The sequence below is a fragment of the Vitis riparia genome, chromosome 15, assembly GCF_004353265.1.
Source record: "Vitis riparia cultivar Riparia Gloire de Montpellier isolate 1030 chromosome 15, EGFV_Vit.rip_1.0, whole genome shotgun sequence".
NCBI lineage: Eukaryota > Viridiplantae > Streptophyta > Magnoliopsida > Vitales > Vitaceae > Vitis > Vitis riparia.
Genome location: NC_048445.1, coordinates 588,858 through 604,819, shown reverse-complemented (window position 1 = coordinate 604,819; position 15,962 = coordinate 588,858). Strand labels below are relative to the sequence as shown.

Genomic DNA, 15,962 nt, shown 5'->3' with positions numbered 1-15,962 from the left:
GTTCATGTCCAGATTTATCATATGTAGTCAGGAGATACATGGCAAATCCTGGTAAAGAACATTGGAAAGAAGTTCAGTGGATTTTTCAAATACTTGCGTGATTCTATTGATGTTTGTTTGCATTTTGGGAGAACTAGAGATGGAGTTGTTAGATATGTCAATTTTGATTTTGCTGGTGACCTTGATAAAAGAAAATCTCTTACAGGGTATGTTTTTACTATTGGTGGTTGTGCTATCAATTGGAAAGCTACTTTGCATACTACGGTTGCTTTGTCTACTACTGAGGTTGAGTACATGACTATTACAGAGGCTTGTAAGGAAGCGATTTAGTTAAAAGGACTATTTGGTGAATTTAGTGACAACTTGCAAATTACCACAGTTTTTTGTGATAGTCAGAGTGCTATTTTTCTCACAAAAGATCAAATGTTTCATGAGAGAACAAAGCACATTAACGTGCGGTATCATTTTGTGTGTGATATCATTGCTCGTGGTGATATTGTTGTGGCCAAAGTTAGCACCCATGATAATCCTACTGATATGATGACGAAGATACTCCTTGTAGCCAAGTTTGAGCATTGATTGGACTTGGTTAGTATTCATTGTTGAATTACCCTTTGGGGTTTGTGGAAGAGGTGAAGAGTTTTTTTTTTTTTGAAGATTGGAGTTTGTTTTTTTCATTCCTTACATTGGAATGTCAAGGTGGAGATTGTTAGAGTTTGGTGACCCTTTATTACCCATGGAATTTGGCATGAATTGCTTTCTATTCAAAATTTTCTAAAATTATCCTAAATATTCTTGCAAATAGTCTTATGTTCTTTAGAATAAAAAATATTTTTCTAATTAAAAAATCATTTAATAAATTTTTGACAGAAAACAATATTTTGAGAATTTATTAAAAAGATGTTGTATTTTTAGAATAAATTTAACGTGTTTTAAGTTGTTTTAAGCCAAATTTGAAAATATGAAGAATACTTTTAAAAAAAATTGTACTATTTTTAAGTATAGTGTACCTCAATGAAAAATAAACCCATAAAAATATTCTTCATAGTGGATTTCTTAAACTAGATTGTATTCGTGAAAATGATTAACAAGAGAGCCTTCAACTTCAAATTTGTGAAGTAGACAAGCCAAACCAGTAGAGGCAATTGCGCAAAGCTCTAATTACGTGAACTCAATTGCGCAAATCGAGGCAAACCAGTAGAGGTGCGCATGTAAAAATTCAAACATGCAGCAGAGAACACCTCACAACTCAATAACAGACCTATAATTAGCTGATAAGCAAGTAAGCCCAACCTATTCACAAGCTATCCATTTTGCTTGCCAGCCAAAACCATGAATTTGGGCTCTCAAGAACCAAATCAATGAACTCCAAAAACCATCAAATATCACACAAAAAATATAAGGTCAGAGGCTATTGCGTCCTTCAGACTCATTCCAACATAAAAATTAGTCATACGCATTTCTGGGTAGTCTTAATAATCTGAGATTCATGCAAACCACATAATAAAAAGCAGAGAACAGACTTTATTGTTGTGATGTTCTTGCTTCATATCTAGTAGTGAATCATTTTCAGTCAAAAGTCAAACAACTCCTTTCGAACAAAGAATTGACCAGAAGGCCCACCATCAGGCAGCAGAGCCAAGCTCACGGGGCTTTCAGCACCTTCTTCAACAGTTAAGATGCCATTGTTGTAGTTCATGTCGGTTTTGACAAAGCCAGGGCAGACACAGTTGATGCAGAAAGTGGGGTACTTCCTGGCCAGAATCCTTGTGCAGGCATTCAAGGCTGCTTTGGAGACGATATAGGCAGAGAGATAAGAGGGCCAGCTATGAGCTTCTAATGATCCCTCTTTGAAATCTTTTAGAAACTCTTTCAAAACCTCATCCACCCTCTCCTCTGTAAGGTTTTGGGCATCACTTAATACTCCCTTAGCCCATTCATTTATAACATTCTGCAACAACACATCAAGAAAGGTATTCCTCAATTTGGAAACAGAAACTCCAGTTCTAAAGAAAGTAACTCTGGGAAATGTTTCATAAACTCTCTTCTCTAATATCTCAAAAAATCCCTAGTTAACTTAACCTCTGGAGAGGGGTCGACCAAACTAGCCTCCCCACTCTTACCAGTTCCCATCTATTTCCAGTGAACATATGACCGTGTGAAGCCTGCAACTTGTCACCAAAGAAGAAGGCACATCAAGTTCTTAATCATCCACAAGAGATGATATGTGCTTGTGATTCAACTTTGTTGAATTTCAAGTCAAATTGCCCAGTGCAAAACTTGGTTGAACATTTAAAGTGGGTGCCAACAATCTATTTCTGAATGAGGGTTAATGTTATCTTTGTACCTTTAACTTCCCTGCAGAAGAGGAAACATTAACGATCCTTGGCGAATCTGATAGCTGGAGAAGGGGAGTAAGTGCTTCAATGATCCTCTTTGGCCCATAATAGTTTACTTTCAGGCATTCTTCCGCCTGCTCGAAAGGCTCAATCATTATTTCTTTCCAGTTGATTTTTCCCACTCCTGCCTGCATTATAGAATAACAAAAAAACTCAATCCCTTTGGTAGCCATTACACTTCCTACTCCACCAACAAGAAAAGGAGGAGGAAAACCGTCTATAATTCCAGAGATTTTCTTTTCTAGAAAAAGTAGAAGGAAAATTCAACACAATGGGCATTAAAAATCTAAATATTGCTCTTTTTTCAACTTTTTATAGGCTTTTCCCCAAATAAAACATATGCACCCAAAGAAAGAACCTTTATGTTGGGTGTTCTATTCTGTATACTTTTCCCAGTAATCATTTCATGAATGATGTTTAAGCCTTCCCACCCCCAAGCAAATTGCATATTTCTTTCTTGAAGTTCCATCCACACTCACTACATTTCAGGAAAGAAGGAAATTGTAAATGGGAACTCACCTGATCAGCAGCTACTGCTGATCTGAAACCATTAGGATCTGTTACAATTGTCCCAGCTATCCCTGCATTGTTCACCTGTCCATCACTCAACATTTTTTGTTATCAAATTTTTAACAATGTGTCAGTTTCCTTCTGAAGTTCTAATCAAAGAGACAAAAGAAAATGGCTACCTTCTCAAAATATCAAAATCATCACAGACATCCTATCAAAAAGGCGACAACATGAAAGCAAAAATTGTGCTATTGTGTATGCTACACAAACCATCAATTCAGTGACTGTACAAGAACCCGGAAAAAAAGAAGGAAAAGTAATCAAGAAATGGGGGGTTTCAACGATACCAAGATATCAAGCTTCCCAAACTGGGTTTTGATGGAGTCTGCAAGGGAAGCAATGCTAGCAGGGTCCCCAACATCAAGTTGATGAAAACCCACATTAGAGAGACCAGACCCCTTGAGATTTTCAAGAGCTTCAACACCCATCTTCTCATTTCTAGCTGTTAACACCACTATCACCCCATTAGCAGCCAATTGCCTACATATTTCCAATCCAATCCCTCTGTTTGCTCCTGTAACCACTGCATATCTGAAACAGAATATATATAAGAAAATAAGTAAAATAGCTGTTGTATATGTGGCGAGAGATTGTAAAAAGGGCAAGGGAGAAAAACCAAGTACCTCTTTGTTGCTTCAGCCATTGTTTTTGAGATGGGAATTGTGTGTGGAGTAAGAAAAACTCGAGGGGATTTCAGATTTATTTTAAGGTGTCAAAAAGATTTGGCTTCTGGACATTTATCATCATACCAATTTTTACAATCAATGAGGACGATTTTTTTCCTTTTGTATTTTCTATTTCCAGAAAAGTAAATAGGGGATTTATTTCCTTATGACATTGATTGGATAACTAACTAGTCAAAATTGCTTTTGGAAACAATATGAAATAGAAAACATGTAAATTAAACCAGATTTGTGGCCTGCTATTGAGGGTGGCAGAATATGAAGAACAAAAAAAAAAAATCAGGGCAAGTGAGTGTGTGATTTTGGGCTTGTATTTGGGGTTTTACCTTGGAAAATTGTTTTGGTATTTTTGGTCTTGTATTATTGATTGTGAAATAGTGAAAACTAATCCATGGATGTAGGTTGGTTTTGACCGAACCACATAAACCTTTGTGTCTTGATTATCATTTCTTTGGTGTTTGTGTGCATAAGTTCTTCTTTGTTGTGTGGGTTTTGCAGTTGCAAGGAGTTTGTGCATTGTATTGAGTTGGTTGATTATTTCTTCTTCATATTCCCATAATTGGTGTAGTGAACGTGGAATTATTGAAGATGGCTACAACTAAGTTTGAGATGCAACAATTCAACAGCAAGGGAGACTTCAGCATTTGGTTGTAGCATATGAGAGCAATCTTGGTTCAACAAAAGGTTCCTCAAGCACTACAAGGAGAAAAGAACCTTCCAAGCACCATGATAGAGACAAAGAAGCTCGAAACGACATATAGCACTATATATGATCTTGTATCTTAGTGACAGTGTTTTAAGAAGTGCAACAAGGAGACAACTATAGTAGGCTTATGGCTGAAGTTGGGAAGTCTTTATATGACAAAATCTCTCATGAACCGGATTTATTTGAAGGTAAAACTATTTGGGTTCAAGATGCAGGAGGACAAAAATCTTGATGAGAACCTCGATGAATTCAATAAGTTGGTTATTAAATAGGAGAACATTGGAGAAAAAATCAATGATGAAAATTAGACGATCATATTATTGAACTTGTTACCATCAACCTACAGTCAACTTCGCGATACCATTAAGTATGGTAGGGATACATTGTCCTTTGATGACTTGGAATCGGATGTCAAGTCTAAAGGGAATTGAGGGTAGAGAAAAAGACAAATAGTCGCAACGAGCTCTTAATGTTCGAGGTAGAATGGAGAAAAGAGACAACAAGAACAAAGGTAAATCAAGATCCAAATTGTAGAGAAAGTTCAAGTGTTATCACTGCAACAAGAAGGGTCACATAAGGAAAGAGTGCCTTGGTAGGAAGAAAAAGTCAAATGATAAGCAGGAATCTGGAGACACATCAGTGGTGTTGGGTGGTTATGATTTAATAAAGGTACTTGTTCACTCAACACAAAATACTCATAAAGAGTGGGTTTTAGACTTTGGGTGCTCATTTTATATGAGTCCAAATTATGAGTGGTTTCAAACATTCAAGGAAATTCATGGAGGGACCGTCTTACTTGGCAACAACAAGGCATGTAAGATTTGAAGAATTGGATCCATTAAGTGCGAATGTTTGATGGTTGTAATAAAGTGCTACAAAATGTACAGTATGTTCTAGAGCTTAGGAGAAATTTAATTTCTCTTGGGATGCTTGATTTGATAGGTTGTTCTGTCAAAATTGAAAATGGGGTGATGAAAGTTGTGAAAAGTGCATTAACCGTGATGAAAGAGGTTCTTTCAAATGGTCTATACTCTTTTATTGGTTCAACAGAATATGAAATTACATCATCTGTAGTAATAGAATATTAGGATGACACAATGAATAAGACTATTTAGCAGATGGTGAGAATTTCACAATAGAACGCAAAACAGTCTACAAATGAGAGTAATAAATCTAATTTATGGCACAAGAGGCTAGGGCATGTAAGTGAGAAATGTCTAAATGAGTTGTATAAAATGGGGCTGCTTGACAAAAAAAAAAAAAACCCTCGGGAATTTAGAGTTTTGCGAACATTATGTGTATGGTAAAAGTCATAGGGTGAAGTTTAGTAAATCGATGCATACAACTCAAGGGATTCTAGACTACGTTCATGCAAATCTCTAGGGTGCAACGCAAGTTCAATCCCATGGTGAAGGCAAGCATTTTTTTTATCTCAACAACACTAAAAGGATGATTATCAATTAGCGAGAGACAAGTAGAGAAGAGTTATAAGACCACCTCAGAAGTATGGTTATGAAGACTTAGCAGCTTTTGCTTTTACAATTGCTAGTGAGTCTCTAAATCAAGAACTAGAAAGCTATCAACAACCAATGAGTTGTGATGACAAAGAAAAATGGTAGAAGGCCATCGAAGATGAAATTGAATCCTTATAGAAGAACAAGACTTGGATTTTGGTGGAGAAACCAAAAAATAAGAAGTTTGTTGACTATAAGTGGATTTAGAAAAAGAAAAATGTTATACCAGGAGTAGAGAAAACATGACACAATGCCAGGATGGTTGCTAAAGGCTTTACACAAAAATAAGGAGTGGATTACACAGAGATATTCTCTTTAGTGGTGAAACATAGTTCAATCCAGATTTTGCCAACTATGGTGGCACATTTTGACATGGAGCTCGAGCAAATGGATGTCAAAACAATATTTTTTTATGGTGAGATTGAGAAGACTATTTACATGAAGCAACCTAACTGTTTTGAAATTAAAAGCAAAGGAGATAAGATTTGTCTATTAAATAAATCATTGTATGGTTTGAAACAGTCCCCTCGACAATGATGCTTTGAAAGAAGACAATTTAATAGTTGTGATTACTTCAAGAAGAAATCAGGTGCTAGTAATGTCTATCTTCTATTGTATGTTGATGACATGTTGTTGGCAAGTTGTGACAAGGCAGCGATTGATGATATGAAGAAACAACTAAGAAGAAGATTTGAGATGAAGGATTTGGGACCTACCCAAAGAATACAAATAGGAAAAGGAAGAAGTTTACTCAAAAATGGTATGTTAGTAAGGTGTTGGAGAGGTTTGGCATGAGTCAAGCAAACCTGTTAGCACTCCACTAGCACAACACTTTAAAATGACAATAGAGAATTCACCTAAGACTGAGAAAGAAGTCAAGTACATGGAAGAAATACCATGTGCTAGTATTGTTGGTAACATCATGTATACAATGGTATGTAGTAGGTCGGATTTGGCCTATGCCGCTAGCATGATAAGTAGATTTATGTCAAATCTAGGAAAGAAACATTGGAATGCAGTGAAATGGGTCCTAAGGTTTTTGAAAGGATCTACTGATGTTGGAATTCTCTATGGAGGTGGAGCTGTTGGAGAGTTAGGTGTTGTAGTAGGTATGTAGATTCTGATTATACAGGAAGTGTGGACACAAGGAGATCTTTGACAGGATATGTTTTCACATTGTTTGTTGGAACTATAAGTTGGAAGCTAGTCTTCAATCCATGGTGATTCTATCCTCGATTGAAGTTGAATATGTAGCTCTTACAGAATCTTTGTGGGTTAAGGGGATGATTAGTAAGCTAGGGTTAGCACATAAGATATTGACAGTTCATTGTGATAATCAAAGTGCAATTTGCTTGGCAAAGAATATCATATTTCATGAAAAAACGAAGCATATAGATGTCAAGTTACATTTCCTAAGAGATGTGATGTCGAAATGTGAAGTTCTGGTTGAGAAGATTCAAACGGATGACAACCCAACTGATATATTGATGAAGACATTGGCAACTATCAAGTTCAAGCATTGCTTGAGCTTGATAAATATTTTGGGCAGTTGAGAGAAGATGGAGTAGTAGCAATTGGATGATGAATTCAAAGCCAAGTGGAGATTTGTGAAAAAGAGTTGGCTTTTGAACATTTATCATCATACCAATTTTTATAATCAATTAAGAAGATTTTTTTTCCTTTTGTATTTTTTGTTTCCAAAAAAATAAATAGGGGATTTATTTCCTTATGATATTGATTAGGTAAGTAATTAGTCAAAATTGTTAAGATATGGACTCACATATCTAACAATAATTCATGACTAAGCTATTCACCTCTTTCTATTTGTTTTCTGTTCGTTCAAGAGTATAGGCTACCTATGTGTAGAGCCCAAACGCCATCACGAGCCTTAGATGATGAGCCTAAGACTCGTGAGGCCCAATAGCCCAATGGGTATGGTCCCTAAGGCAGGAGGGTATAAAAGGTCAAGGGTCTGTTCATTTTGTAATATCAAATCTTTGAATAGAACAGAACCCTAATCTCTCCCGCTTCCCATTGCCAGAGAGAATCCAGTGACGATGGTTCCCCTCCTCAGTCTTAGAAGATCCATACATCTTCAACCAAAATTCAGAAATGGATTCAGGTATGTTCCATGTGAATAAATGCATGTTCTAAATGAATTGATAAATATATCCTGCATATGTTTTGGTGATAATGGAGATTAAAGATAAATAACAAAAATTGCTTTTGGGAAATAATATGGAATAGGAAACACGGTGTAAGTCAAACCATATTTGTGGCTTACTATCGAGGATGGCACAACATGAAGAAGATAAAAAAAAAAAAAAAATACAATAAGGAAAGTGAGTGTGTGATTTTGGGCTTGTAATTTGGGGTTTTACCTTGGGAAATTGTTCTTGTATTTTTGGCTCTGTATTATTGACTGTGAAATTGTGAAAACTATTGCTACAATCCATGGATGTAGGTCGGTTTTGACTGAACCACGTAAACCTTTGTGTCTTGATTATCATTTCTTTGGTGTTTGTGTGTGTGAGTTCTTTGTTGTGTGGATAGTTCTGCAGCTGCAAGGAGTTTGTGCATTGAATTGTATTAAGTTGGTTGATTATTTCTTCTTCATATTCCCACATAAGGATTGTTTACATTTTCAACTTTGATATTTCGTGATTAAGTGTAATGATTAAAGAGGATTGGTCAGGAATCTACATAGAAAAGGGTTAAGCTTGGACAAAATATCCTGAACTTCTTCTTGGAAGGAATCTGATGGAGAAAACTAGGGAACCCAAGAATCAAAACAAATTAAAGATGTTGAGCCAAAAGAAGGGAGATGAACTTTCCCTCAACAAGCTTCTAACATTTATTTCAATTCTAAGATATATTTGAGTTCCATGAATTAGCAGAGAGAAAAAATAATGCATATTGTTGCGATAGCTTTATATGAAATCATTATTATTTTAGGATTGAATTTTATATTTAATATTTTTATTTTAATTTATTTTTATTAAAAAAATAAGAATAATTTTCATTTTTAAAAAATTTAAATTAAATAAATTTTATTTAATACAAGTCTTAAAAGTCTTGAAGTGTTTATAGACCTTTCTTTAAGTATTTCAACATAAATAAATAAATAAATTTCAAAACTCATTCTCTAGATGTCATTTGTTTTCCAAATTGAAAAATATTAATAGCTTATTCTATTTTGTATTCCGATTAACATCTTCCATATTTATTTATTTATTTTATTTAGTAGATTTGTAAATTGATGATTATACTCATCTATTGCTCTTTATTGATTTTATAATTTTAAAACTATTATGATGTATGAAATTTTATTTTGATTATAAAAAATTTTAAAAACCAACATGAAAAATATTAAAGTTTGTCTTCCATGTCATTGAGTTGCACATAAGTATATTTTCACGTGTTTCTCACTTTCTCATATTCTTATATAGCCCTCAATTATTAGTTTACGAGCATCATACATAATTTAATTAGTAAGAAAGAAGAAGTAAAATATAAAAATAAATCAAATTTAATAATTTTCTTTTACATTCTTGTATAAGTTTTTAAGATTTTTCTCTTTATATTTTATTTTATTTTTCTTCTATTTGTTTTGGATCTTCATAAATATTTTATTTTATTTTATTACTTGCATTATTTAAACAGAATGTCATTATAGCTAATTTGATCAATTGAATGCTAATTAAGAATATCAAATTTATTATAGTAATTGGTAATTATTATTATTATTATTATTATTATTATTTTGTAATATTTTCAAAAGAATAAATAAACTAGTCAATGTGTATGTTAATTAGACTTCAAAGCATTAATCACTTGAATGTCATTTTTACATTTGATCTTTTTTGTTTGAGGAGCTTATTATATATAGATAATTATAAACTTTTTTCTCTAACCAATATGAGATATCACAATCGTACTTTGGTGTAGATACAGTGTCTTTATTGTGTTTTTTATGGGTTAGACAATTAATGCCCCTTACAAAGCTAGATAAATTGACTTATATGCTTTCATCAAGGATCATCTTTAAAATCATTTCTAACAATAAACTTCCTCTCCTATAAATATTATTTGTTTTAAGTTATGAAAATCAATCTTTAACTCCAATGCGAGGTTGTATACGACCATGTAATCTCATGGAATATGACAAGAATGTTATGTTTATATGAGAAGGGAAGAAGTGATTGAAATATTTTACATCAATTGGGAGAAGATGTTGACATTATGTATGTAGTAGATTTTTTTAATTATATAAACATATTTTAAAATCATAAGAGTCTACTAGGAGACAACAAATATGTAATATCTACATGAAAATGATCGCATTATTATAGATCGACAAAGTCTATATTTGATACCAATGTAAGGATTTGTTTATCTAATCCCGTAAGGGGTGCATGTCTCTCTATCTTATCCTACAATCCTGAAAGACACAACAGTGATGTTACATATACTCCTCTTCATGTTTGTATGAAGAGGTAATTGTGAGGATAAATATTGAGTAGGGAGAGTTCTCGTTACTACATATATATAATATGTTCTTAATTAATATGTAGATACATTTTTAAAAAGTGGATCAAGATGTATAATATCTAAATAAAAGGTAGTATATAATCATTTCATTTACTTGGTGAAGTCCTAGAATTATAACTTTAACTAACAATAAAAATAAAAGATTAGACTCAACCAATTCACAAGTTATTCGTGTCACTAGCTGGCCAAAACCATCACTTTAAGAGCCAAATGAATGAACCATAAAATATGACATTATTGGTTTATTTGATATTGTTTTCAAAACTTGTCCTTGAATTTTATAATTGGTTTCTCTACTTATTCTTCATGAAAGTAGAATGTATTTATATATAACACAAAAATTGCTAAAATATTCTCTATTTTTTCAATTGTTACTCATAACATTTTAGAAAACAGCTCAAATTTGTTCCAAATTAATAAGTACCTTCTTTTCTGAACAAGTAAAAAAAGAAGGAAAAAACACTATTTTCCTGCATATGTAAGATCACATACCATTATGTGCTTATAAAGACATTCATGCAAACTATATGAGAAGTAATAGACAGTCAGTATGCTACGATGTTCTTAGTTCATATCTCGTAATGATGCATTTTCATTTAAAATTCAGTCACTTCCTTCCGAGAAAAGAAATGGCCGGAAGGGCCCCCATCAGGCAGCAGAGCTAATTTCACCGGGCCTTCAGCACCTTCTTCAACAGTTAAGATGCCAGTGTTGTGGTTTATATCTGTTTTGACATAGCCAGGACAGACACAGTTTATGCAGAAAGCCGGATACTTGGTGGCCAGAATCCTTGTGTATGCATTCAAGGCTGCTTTCGAGACCGTATATGCAGCGTAAAAAGCAGACCAGTTTTTAGCTTCTAATAATCCCTCCTTGAAATCTTTTAGAAACTGGTTCAACACCTCATCCACTCTCTCTTCCGTAAGGTTTTCAGCATCACTTAACACTGCTTTTGCCCATTCATTGGTAACATTCTGGAATAACACAAGAAGAAGAGTAATGTAAGTTGGGAAGTGCTTGATGGACTCCCTCTTAATCATTCCCAGGAGACCATTTTCTGGTTGGAAATGAAAGAAAAGAAGATCGAATGATTCACAGAAACAAAAGGCACTGTCAATCAACCCTTTTCTTCCAAACAAACCAAGATGTGTAACGAAAAATTCAGTATATGTCAAACCAAAATCATGTGGTTTTGATTCAACTCATGTCTAGTTGCAAACATGGTTGAATAAAGTAGATATATATTGTAATATCCAGGTTTTTAAAGACACGTCAGATTCTCAAAGTAGAGTCTTTCATAAAATTATGGGTCAAATGATTAAAAAGAGTGGTGAAGATCTACGTATTAATATTTAATTGGGAGAGATTTTAGAAAAGTTAGTAAAAAATCAAGAGTTTGAAAATTTTGTCACATCAAATATAAGGAGTAGGAATTTTAGAAATTAAATTTAGATTTGGAAAAAAATTTAACCATCAAATAATTGAGATTAGGTTTTGAAATTTTGAATTTTAAGTATGTTACAGGAATTAATTTAATTATTATTTGATAATTATCAAAAAATCGTAGTAAGAAAAACTTTGTAAAAATTTATATTATATCAAATTGTTATAATAGATAATTAAAAAGAAATTTAATTTAATTTTATAACGAATTAATTTAATTCTTATAATTGAAATTAAACTTTATAGAATTACAAAACATTAAACAAAGTTAAATTGAAATTAAATTATGATATGTGAATTTGGAAAAGATATACAAAAGGGGTAAATTAATTAAATGTGAATTTTATGAATTTAACTTTTGAAATTTTGATGTGATTTAATAATTTGACAAATGAAGTAAATTAAATAAAAATTATATCAAAGGGTTAAAAAATTGATTTTTATAAATTGAATGACTAATTAATTTATGGAATTAAGTTTTAGAATATTACTTAAATTTTTGTTGGTAAATAAATACTGGTAAAATTAACGGGTTAAGGGTTATTACAAATTTTAACTTCTTTGTTGCCAAAAAAAAAAAAAAATTGATATTTTCAATATTTTATGGAATTGAATTTTGTTAATAATTAATTAATTATATTATGTTTTAAGTGAATTTTAAAGTAAAAATGTTTTAGGCAATTAAAGTCAAATTATATTTTTTCAAGTGTAATAGATCGTCATACAGTTTTCATTTAGGTTGTTTTTGGAAACCTTAAACGTGTAAAATGATTTGGTTTTGCTTTGAAAATGTTAAATGAGAAGTGAATGAAAGTTTAATGTAAGATAAAAATATTAGAATTGTTGGTATTTAATTGTTGTTCCTGTGATAGGATTAACCGGAAGGTCATTTGGGAATAAGCCACTTGTGGCCCTCGATTGATCTTCGAAATCAAGAAAACGTCATCGTCGTCTTCCAAAGTGTGATCAAAGTAAAAAAATCAGAGGGAAAATATTTTTTTAGAAAGAATATTATTTTTCTGAGATTACACCCACAATATATTTTTAATTTCAATAAATATTTTGTTCGCATTATTTTCCTATTTTGTTTTGCTAATTTCGCAGGACCAAAATTTACGAAATTTGTGCATACAGTTGGTTTTGAAAAAAATAAAATAATATGTTATAATAAATCTTAGTTTAATAAGTTTATTTAGGATTAGACGCTTTAATGAAAAAAAAAGCAAGGTGTTTTGATTAATTGCCAGCGCAGATAGGAATAACCAATGTTTTCAGAACCGGACCAGTCATTGAACCGGAAAACCAGACCGGTCATTGAACCAAAAAAGTTACCGATTCACGATTCTCTGGTCGAATCGCGGTCAAACTGATGACGTCATAAATATATAATTTATAAATTATTAAAATTTAAAATAATTAAAAAAATAAAAATAATAATTTATAGATTATTTAAAAATTAAAATTTTATTTGAAAATCAAAAAATTAGTTTCAAATTTAAAATTAAAATTAAAATCATAATTTTAATTTAAAATTTTAAAATTCATTTTTAAATAAAAAAAAACTTATTTTAAAATCAGAAATTGATTTAAAATTGTAATTTTGGGGGTTTCCACCAACAGTAGCACGGGATGGAGGGAGGAGGAAGGGGGTTTCTGCAAGGTCGTGGAAGGACGGGGTTTCCTGGGAATCGAGTGGGGGTGTTCCGATGGGCAAAAAATGGAAGCTTTTCCAGCAACGGTGGGAGTGGGGGTGGGGGTGGGGGCGGGGAGTTCCAGCAAGGTCGTGGAAGGACGAGGTTTCCAGCGCGGACGTGTGGTCCGATGAGCAAAAAAGAGAAGCTTTTCCAGCACAGGGGTCTTGCCGACGAGGGTCGACGACAATGGGAGGAAAAAATTAATTTTAATCGAATCGGTCGGTTCGGATAGAACTGGACGGTTCGTCCAATTTATCGGTTGGATTGCCGGTTCAAGCGGTCCAACCCCGGTTCAATGCCATTCCAGTCCAATTGGCCGGGCCGGACCGGAATCGTGACCAGCCAAAGGTCGGACCAGTCGGACTGGCTGGTCCAATCCGATTTTTAAAATCATGGGAATAACCCTTAGGGTCAAATCTTTGACCTATGGTCACGAGTTGAGTTGTGGGTTACCCTGAAGCCAGGGCATGATATATATATACCAACATTTTTATTTCTGAATTGAATGAGGGTGGTTGGTGTTATGTTGTACCTGCAACTTCCCTATAGAGGAGGAGACGTTAACGATCCTTGGTGAATCTGATAATTGGAGAAGAGGAATGAAAGCTTCAGCCATCCTCTTTGGCCCGTAATAGTTTATTTTCACGCATTCTTCCGCCAGCTCCAAGGGCTGAGTCATTATACCATGCCAGTTGACTTGTTCTCCTGCCTGCAAAACAAAATGAAGAAAATCTCAATCTTCTCAGTAGCCATTCGGAGAAGAAGAAAACTGCTTCTGGTACATATATAACGAGATTTTCTCCCATAATTCTAGAAAATTTTTCTTTCTTTAAAATTGTATATGAAAACTTATCTCGGTAGCAGCAACTCCTGATTCTAAAGCAACAGGATCCTTTACAATCGATCCAATCATCCCTGCATTGTTCACCTGTCCAGTATCCCAAGAATTATTCAGTTCCAAAATTTTCAGGAATCATTGGGGAATTCATTGGGAAATCTATCTCACAAAACATATATATATAGATAAGCACAATCTAAAGTACCGGAATTCACAGCTAAAATTCTTCTTAGGTACTGTTTTCGCGGATGTGAGGAGGATAGTTGATACGGGAGAGAGTCCAAAATAAACATCACTCAATCATATAGGTTACGAATGCAATGTTCTAAATGAATTTCCAGAAGAAGAACCAATAAAACAAAAAAGATGGAAAAAAAATCATCAAGAAATGATCAGGGTTTCAATCTTACCAAGATATCAAGCTTCCCAAACTGGGTTTTGATGAAATCTGCAAGAGAAGCAATACTAGCAGGGTCCCCAACATCAAGCTGATGAAAAACCAGGTTAGAGGGACCAGACCCATTGAGACTTTGAAGAGCTTCAACACCCCTCTTTTCATCTCTAGCTGTTAACACCACTCTCACCCCACTGGCGGCCAACTGCCTACATATTTCCAACCCAATCCCTTTATTTGCTCCTGTAACAACTGCAGACCTGAAACTCAATACACTAGAAAAATAAGAAAACCAGTTGTTATATATGTGCTTGCAGATTGTGAAGAGGGGACATGGGAGATAAACCAAGTACCTTGTTATTGCTTCAGCCATTGTCTGTGAGATGGTAAAGTTTGATTAATTAATTCACTCTAATAGCAAGAATGCTGCTAAAGTTTTCAACATTAATTTTTTGATAGGAAAGTGACGTTTGTTGTCATAAAAGCAAATGCAAATGCAAATGCAAGGCAGATGATTTTCTGGATAGAGATAAGACGTATGTGGTCATAAAAGACGCCCATATGATAATAAAGATTGATTTTTTTTCATATAGGAAAATGACATTGTGACATCATGGATGACGCTTTGGATAGTAAACTGCGTTTATGATGTCACTAACGACGTTTTTTACAAGTTTCAACCAATGAAACATCATTAATTTAATTTTTTTTTAATCATGTCATGTGGTCATATATAAAAGCAAGCACAATATTATTATTGTAATGAAAATTGATATTCTTATACGATATAATCCAATGACTAAGTCAAAAATTAAATTAGACAGTTGGCTTTCATTTCTTTTTTTTCTTTTTTTGTGGTACTCATGATTGAATATAAATAAATTTAATACTAGTTTGAATTGTTTAAAAAATAAAACTTAAAAAAAAATGGTGTTTCATAACTGTTTTGAGAATTGTTATATGATGTAAGTATATAATCATTTTAAAAATTTTTAAATATGGTTTTTTTAGAAGAAATATGAAATGTTTTTAAATCATTTTTATGGGTTATTATTAAATATAATTGAGATTATGACAAGTACATATTTGAGATTTTTTTTACATTCAAATTCTTAGATATAATCTTGTTAGAATTATTTTTACGAATAGTTATTAATAAGATAAAAATCC

The 15,962-nt window shown here is 33.1% G+C and overlaps 1 pseudogene; it reads right to left on the bottom strand.

Annotated features, from left to right (window-relative positions):
- Window positions 1-1,399: 1,399 nt before the first annotated feature.
- On the bottom strand, window positions 1,400-15,256 carry LOC117932539 (annotated as a pseudogene).
- Between the last annotated feature and the right edge of the window lie 706 nt (window positions 15,257-15,962).